This window comes from Elephantulus edwardii, unplaced genomic scaffold (genome assembly GCF_000299155.1).
Source record: "Elephantulus edwardii isolate Elephantulus edwardi_28Jun2011 unplaced genomic scaffold, EleEdw1.0 scaffold00018, whole genome shotgun sequence".
NCBI lineage: Eukaryota > Metazoa > Chordata > Mammalia > Macroscelidea > Macroscelididae > Elephantulus > Elephantulus edwardii.
The window spans coordinates 30,697,251-30,706,201 of NW_006399768.1; positions in this window are offsets into that span (position 1 = coordinate 30,697,251).

An 8,951-nucleotide genomic window follows, 5' to 3' on the forward strand; every position below is an offset into this window, starting at 1 on the left:
CAATGACTAAGGAGGATAGAAGGAGAGTTGATGCCTTTGAGCTGTGGTGCTGGAGAACAGTATTGAGGGTACCATGGACTGCTAGGAAAATAAACATCCTCAGGATTTTGAGATTGGCACAGGACAGAGCAGAGTTTAGGGCTGTTGTACATAGGGGTCGCTATGAGTTGCAGGTGACTGGACAGCACATAACAACAACAACAGCAATCACTAATATCACATGGAAGCAAAATCATGAGGAAGATTATCCAAAAGCCCCCGGAACAGTGCATTGACAGAGACCTACCAGAAATACAAGCTGGGTTTAGAAGATATCATGGGACTGTTGGTGTTGTTAGGTTCCGTCGAGTCATTGATGGCTCATAGCGACCCTATGAACGAAAGGCCCGAGCACTGCTCATAGAGTTTAGTGAAGCAAGTCATTTTGGAAGTGGATGATGTCACTCTTGCTTCCAAGCTTGTTTTAATAGGTAGCTCCACCAAACACTGTCCACCTTGGGTAACCATTATCACATTTTGCCCATCAGTGTTAAGGTGTTTAGCATCACAGCAACCACAAGTTATATTTGTATAGCAATGCACAGACCGGTGCTCTACTACCTAGAAGAATGTTTGACAAAAAAATCAATTTCACCAGGCCAGAGGGCCGCAGAATAAAATCACCCACTTTGGGCTTGGTAGCATAACTTTCTGTCCACTAGACCAGCAGGGCTTTCCTTACGTTGTAGTTCTTATTGTTGTTAGTTGCCATAGAATTGTAGACGACTCATAATAACTCATAATGACCCTATGAAGGACAGGTTTGAGCACTCTTCATAGATTTTCCAGAGGTAAATCTTTTATAGCGAAATACAACTTTTTTCACCCTACTTTTGTTTAACTTTAGTATGTATTATTTGTGCTTATTAACTCTTGAGTTGACTGTAAGAATACATGATTAAATCTTGATTGCTTTGCAAGTATTTAGTTTCAAGGCAGCATTTTATTTCTATACTATGCCACAGAATATCAAATCTAGGATCACTGAAGTTTGCCATCATTGTCTCTAAAATCTGTTGATTTGGAACCGAGGTAATATTTTCTTTCACAAAAGAGAAAAAAAAATTCATTTTTCACAATGCTGTTGTTAGGTGTCGTCGAGTCTAATATGACTCATAGCAACCCTATGAACAAAAATATTTGAATCCTATTTTATCCTGTGCCATCCTCACACTTTCTGATACATAAGAGACCATTCCAGCAGTCACTGTGTCAATCTGTCTTCCTCTTCTTCATCGACCCCCCCCCTTGCAAGCATCATGCCCTTTTCCAAGGAATAGCCCCTCCTAGCAACATGCCCAAAGCAAAAGAGGCAAAGCCTCATAATTCTTGCCTCCAAATATCACTTTGCACTGTCTCTAAGACATGTCTGTTCTCTTGGCCATCTATGGGATGTTCAGTGCTCTTCTCCAACACCACAGTTCAAAGTCATCAATTCTTTCTCTGGCATCCTTATTCATTAACTAGAACTCAGATGCATAGCAAATAATTGGAAAGACTATGCCTTGAATCAGATGCATGTTGGTCCTCAAACTGACATAATTACTCCTCAATAATTTGGACAGTTCCCTAATTGTAGATTTTTCCATTGCAATGCATCTCCTTATTTCCTGACTGCTGGTACCAAGAGTGTTAATTTTGGATCCAAGCAAGATGAAGTTGTTAACAGTTACAATCTTCTCTCCATCATGATGCTGCCTATTGGTACAATGGTAAGAATCTTTTTTTTTTCTTCTTGACATTGAGGTGCAATCCATTCTGAAAGCTGCATTCCTTGATCTTCTACAATGAACTATAAGGTCAGGGCATCAATTACTAATATTGACGTTCAAATTGAGTTTTTTACATTGTTGTTGTTGTTGTTTTATGTGCCATCAAGTAGCCTGTGACTCATAGCTACCCTATGCACAACAACCCTAAACCCTGCTCTATCCCTTGTCAAGCTTATTGTTTCTGACATGCCTATCCCCATTATCCCAGTGACTGAATCAATCCATCTCATCAAAGTTCTTCCTCTCCTGCACTGTCCCTCTACCCTCCCAAACATGACGTCCCTCTCCAAGAACTGATCCCTCCATTCACCGTGTCCAAAATATGTCAGATGGAGCTTCAGAATCCTTTTCTCCGAGGAGCAACCTGACTTCACCCTCTCCAGGACGAATTTGTTTGTTCTCCCAGCAGTCCATGGTATATTAAATACTCTTCTCCAGCACCAAAGCTCAAAGTCATCAACTCTTGGAATTGGTCAACATTTCTGTAATGTATCAATGATTATATTTAGATATGTATTCTAAATTTTGGAGCGATGTTGAGAATCAGAATTTATTTTTTTATTTTAGGGCAATTTCTATTTATTTATTTTTAAGTTTTACACTAGTTTATTTACAAAATTAGAATGCACTGTTTTTGAGAACATATTCTTTCCATTTACCTCACTTTACCCCCATCAAATTGTACAACCCCATGATTAATCCCCCTTTCGCCTGCACATTCTCATCCCTCTGCTTCCAGCCTCTTCCACCCTTCTTGGATCCTTTTAGTCATTCTACAATAATGGCTTTATACAATATTTATCCTTGCGAGACTGAGCTAGTCTACTCAGCATAATATTCGCCAGTTCCTCTCAAGTTAGGTAATAATTTACAAAATCATTGCTCCTGCATGCTGTATAGTATTCCGTTGTGTGTATGTACCATAGCACAAATGGTGATTTGTGCACCAATGTTCGTAGCAGCATTATTCACCATAGCAAGAACATGGAAACAGCTCAAATGTCCAACCACAAATGAATGGGGGCTATTTTTAATGGAATAAGTTAAATATCAGAAAGTGGAGAGAAGAGCTACCTACGTATAACAGTGTTAGCAAATGTGCCCTGTGTATTATATTTGCTCAGCTATTTCCTAAATACACATTTTAGGTAGAGTTCAAATCTCCTTTAAATTTCTTTATTATAGCTTTTCTTTCTTTCCTCATATTTTTAATTCGCCTTTCAAATTGTTCAAATAACATTTCCTTAATGGTTTACTGTTTATACTGTAATCTTAAATTTAGATGGTTTATCTGTTTGTTTTGTTGACAATTCATTTCCGTAAAATGGATTAGAGGAATATTTAATGAATACAACTGTTCTTTGATTTTGCTTTTACTGGAGCACTCTAGCAATGTGAGCTGATTTTGATTCCTTTCAGGTCAGTCTTAACCTCTTTGATTTTTTTTCTTCTTTCTATCACAACTTCAAGCAGTGGAAAATATTTATATTGCTTTTAAGCCATTATGCAAAATGTTTATTTTTCCATTTTTATGGGTAATGAAGCTCTTAAAAAATCCATTTTTAGAGCTTCTGGAATGGTATAGGAAAAGCTCCAGGATTTAGTTGTGTGTGTGTGTGTTAATATGAATATTTTATTTAGTGTTTATTTATATACAGAATAGATAAGAAAAACAAAGCAAAACAAACAAACAGAAGTGGGTGAGTGGGAAAGGGACAGGACTGAGACACATGTTCCAAAGAGGAGGACCAACATTGAATCTGTTGGAGAATTGACGTTGAATCTATTGGTTATTTGATAATGAGGAAGTGTCTTCCTTCTGCTCTTTTCGGGAAAATACTTGTCCTTCAGATATTGCTTTAAAGCTGGACATCCAAATTAGGACACATTCGGAAGAATCAGCCTTTCATTTCCAACAGGCCTTCAAAAACTCTATGTACAATAGCACATACTTGAGTAGACTAGCAGATATGGCACCTGAGGCTGAGCCGTTTTATTTGAAAACACTAAGAAGGAGCAACAGTTGTAAGCAGACAAAAATGATCAGAATGTGGAATGTGAGAAGTCTTAATGTAGAAAAATTGGACATTATTAATAATGGAATGGAAACGATAAAAATTGACATTCTAGACACTCGCAAAATGAAATGGATTGGTCTGAGACATTTTTAATCAGGCAGTCATATGTTCTACTACAACTGAGATGAAAGGATGAGGAAAAACAGGGCCACATTCATAGCTAAAAAGGGCATTCCTTGATCCATTTTGAAATATGCTTTTACCTACATAGAGGGTCAGCAAAAGAGAGAAAGACACTCAACAAGATGGATTGATATGACTACATCAATGAGTTCAAGCATGTCAGAGATGGTAAGGATGACACAGGATAGGACAGGGTTCAGATCTATTGTTTATAGGCTTGCTATGAGTTATACACCTCTCAATGACACTGAACAACAAAGTTCTTCTTAGGGAACTCGAATGGTGTCATGGTAATGAATTGTGTTGTCAAAACAAAAATCCTTTAAATCACCAGCTGCTCCAAGATAGGCAATCTTAGCCTGTTCAGTTTCCAGCCTCTGAAAATCCACTGGAGGATAATCTATGAGACCACTGTTTACACAACAATAACAATACACTTCTTGGTCTTTAAAATTTAAGCTCATTGCCTTCAAGACAAAGCTGATATATATCTGTCTTTCCAGTGGGTTTTCAGAGGCTATAAATTTCAGGTATAGAAATATTCTCCTTCCTCTCTTAGAGCTGTCCATGGATAACAAACTTGCCAATTTTAGGTTAGAAGTATGTCTTATGGTCTATGCCACAAAAAATGGCCATGCAAATTTCTGTTTCCTCTCTTCTTATCTTTCATAACTTCTAGTAAGTAACAATAAATCTCTTTTGAATATAATTGTGGTTTTACATTTGCTTCTCAGTAAACTAATACAACAGATTTTTTCCTTCCTGTAACATAATTTTAAAATAAAAATTAGAGCAAAAACCATGATATCCATGAGGATACTGGTGGATAAAGTATAATCATTAATATATTGTTGTTGTTGCTGCTGTTGTTGTTATGTGCCATTTAGTAGGAATCAATTTTTAGCTGCCCTTCCAGTGGATTTTCAGAGGCACTAAATAGTACAGGAGGAAATTATTCATCTTTCTCATGCAGAGCAATTGGTAAATTCCAATCACCTTCCTTGGTGTTGGCAGCACAACTCCTTTGATAATTCTATCACTAAATTTTTTAAAATGCTGATAATAATTTTGAAAAATATATTGTTTGGTAAGCTTAAGTGCAATAGAAAGGAAAGAACTATTTTTAAGCAAGTGGGCATTATAATTTAAGTATAAGAAATTGGAAATTTTACCTTTTTATATAAATCGCCTTTCAAGTGAGTTTAGTAAAGAAAAATATTATCCTTTAAAGGAAATTGTACTTTAATGTGGCCCAGTGAAGGAAGATTTTTTTTAATATGTCAGGAATTATTTTTTCCCCTAACTGATTGGTTCCTTCTCTTTCTACTTCATGGATTCCTGTCACATTCATATATCTTTCTACATGACTTTCCTAGCCATCAAATCTGACTTGTCCATGTAGATGTGTGGGAATATGTGAATAGAGCATGTTAGCCTCTCTTCAAGAGAATTGACATCTATTCCTCAAAGGGACTGGAAAATTTCACTGATCTACAAGGGGACTGGCTAGTCTCTCAAATAAATTGAGTGACTCTAGCAGATTACACCTTCCCTACCAGCAAAGAAGTGAAGAAGCAAGAGAATGTAGGACACCCTTCAGGACCAGACATTCTTGCTCCAGCTTCACATATGGCAGCCTCAGTCATAGTCAAAACAACAGACCACAGAGGTATGACATGAGATGGAGCTGGCTGCTATCCACCCACAAACAGAATCAGAGCTAAGTTAAAAGCCTTTTTCTGAGCCTGATGGAGAATCTGGGGAGTTCAGAGGGCCAATATCGGCAGGACTGAGAACTTTCTAAAGCGGTGAGAGTCAAGGCTGAGGTATATGTGTGCACATTATGGAAGTTATTTTGACTGCATTGTGCTACTAATCTTGATTATAGCCTTTTGATTTCCCCTAAATGGTTCTGTGTACTCTGTGAGCTAACATATCGGATTTTTTTTTGTCCAGTAAAGTGGTAAGATCAGTGTTAAGATGAATCGAAAGAGATTCATAAGTGTGGGAAATATGTCTGACCCCATAGGGATTGGTTTTGTGCTACTGACGCTGTTGACAGAGACAGTTCCTCTTTCTAAGCTGGTAAAGGTCATATACCCAACTCTACATGGCCATTGCTCTTGTTACAATTCCTTAGTATCAAGAAAAGTAAAGTGAGGCTTGCATGAAGTGAGCAGGATCATGTGACCGCATATTTAACGATTGTGCCTCTCTCGTCTTAAAACACTATGAAAAGTCACATATGTATACCACTATCACTCAAATATATACACAAACAAATAGAGCCAAAGAGGAGAATATAGATTTCTATAAACTTCTGTAGTCAGAGATTGATTGATTGAACATGCAATCAAGATGCATGTTCAATAATAATGGATGACTGGAATGCAAAAGTTGGAATAGGGAAGAAGGCTTAGTAGTCAGAAAATATGGAGTTGGTGACAGAAATGAAGCTGGAGATAGAATGATAGAATTCTGTTACTTTAATGATTTAGTCACAGCAAATACTTTTTATGATAAACACACGAGTCTAGACACATCAATTTCACCTGATGATATGCACAAGAATCAGAGTGATTACATCTGTGGAAAGAATCACTGGAGAAGCTCAGTATCAACTGTAAAAACTAGGCCAGATGTTAATTGTGGAACAGACCACCAACTATTCATATGCAAGTTCAAGCTGAAGCTAAAGAAAATTAAATCAAATTCAGAGGAACTGAAATTTGACCTTGAGTCTATCCCACACTAATTTCAAACCATCTCAGGAACAGGTTTGAGGCCTTGAACACCAATGAATGAAAACCAGATTAGCTGTGGGAGGGTATCAAGAATATCATCCATGAAGAATGCAAAAAGTCATCACAAAGACAGAGATGAGGAAGAAAAAATGCAGATGGATGTCAGATGAGACTTTGAATATTGTGCTAGAGCACCTAGAAGCCAAAGCAAAGGGGAGGGGGGAATCAAATCAATATATGTAATTGAAGCTCAACATCAAGAAAGGAAAGATTCTCACAATTGGTGTGCTTGACAGCATCATGATAGATGGTGAAGAGATTGAGATTGTTAACAGCTTTAGTTCATTTGGCTCCACAATCAACACTCTTAATATCAGCAGGCAGGAAATCAAAAGATGAATTACATGGGAAAATTCTGCTGTCAGGGAACTCTCCAGAGTACTGAAGAGAGACAATGTCAGTCTATAGAGACTTAGGTATGCCTAATCCAGGCCATAGTCTTCGCAATTATTTGGTTTGTGTCAAAAAGCTGGATAATGGCTGGGGACGATAGAAAAAGAATTGATGCCTTTGAGCTGTGGTGTTGGAGAAGAGTATTAAATATGCCATGGACTGATAGGAGAACAAAAAGATTCATTCTTGAGAGGGTAAAAGCTGGCTGCTTATTGGCAGCAAGGATTATGATGTTTTGTCTGACATACTTTCGACACGTTTCAAGGAGGGACCAGTTCTTGGAGTGGGACATCATGCTTGGAAGGGTGGAGGGAAAGTGCAATAGAGGAAGACTCTCGATGAAATGGATTGATTCAGTGACTGAGGTAATGAGGGTCAGTGTGTCAGAAACAATGAGGTTGATGTAACAGCAGGTTTCATAGGCTCACGAAGAGTCACATATGACTTGATGTACATAACAATAACAACAACAAAAAACAGCCACATTGCAACTCAAGGCTTAAACTTGTTCTTTATTTCTTTTCGTTTTCAGAGTAATGTTAAGCATACTCTCCCTTTTGGCTCCTAGAATGTTTCTTTACAGTTTTTGCTTTGTCTTCCTGAGCTGTTCTTTGACTCTTTTCTCTCATTTCAGTATTTTTCCCCTTTGAGTTTTATCTCTCCTCATTATAGAACTAATGTAAGACTCTGTTCTGACATCTATTTTGCTATTTTAGTTCTCTAATGTCTTTCTAATAACCTTTTTGCTTTCTTCCTGATTGTTTTCAAATATTTCTATTTTTAATAAAATTATATATACTATAAATAATACATAAAATAGATTATTTTTATTTAATGTCACTTTATTTTATTATTGCTTCTAGTTATCTGGTAGTTATTTTTTTAAACATATTATATATTCTTCTACATAATTAAAGTACTGCTATTTAGAAACATGAAAGAATTAACTGGATGTGCTCTTAAATTATGAATTTGTGTTGAATCAATTTTATCAGGATGATTGACTAGGACTGCAAATCAGAATGCAATATTCTTTAAAAAAAGAGGAAAATGCTCTGAATTTGAGAAAGTCTTGTTAGTTCCCCAAATGTTATAGCAAATTAACAGTCAAAGTTATTTTTTTCATAGTAGCCTTTAGATATGTCAGCTAAATTAGGTATACTGCAAAATATTTCATATCACTTTTTAAATTTGCTTTCTTCAGTGTAAACTAATTATGGATGACAAGCATTTATTTGCTTTGATATATCACTATAATTATGAAAGTACTAAAGTAAAATTTTAAAGTAAATGGCTGTCACTTTTTAAAAGAACAAATAAATAAAATATATGATAATAAGAAAGGAAATCTAACATAAAGTTAAAATTGATTGTTATTTTTATAACAAAACCAAAGTATTTAAATATTATTAAAAATTAAGAATGATAGTACCATACAGGAAGAAAGTTTTGCACTTACTCAAATACTCAATATTATGGTAGATAAAAAATATTAATTGCCTATTTTCCTTGAAATGTATATATTTATAAAGAAATGCTCTGAAAAAACATAGCCTTAGAACCATTAAAGTTAATTATTTGCCCAAGTAATTTCATGTCTAAATATAGCCTTATCAGGTTAATACTTGAAAAATAACATTTAAATATTCATATACAAATGGTTTTATATGTACATTGACATTAATATAAAGTCAATAATCATAAACTGTTGCTCTGAAATCTATAATAATTACTGAAAAATA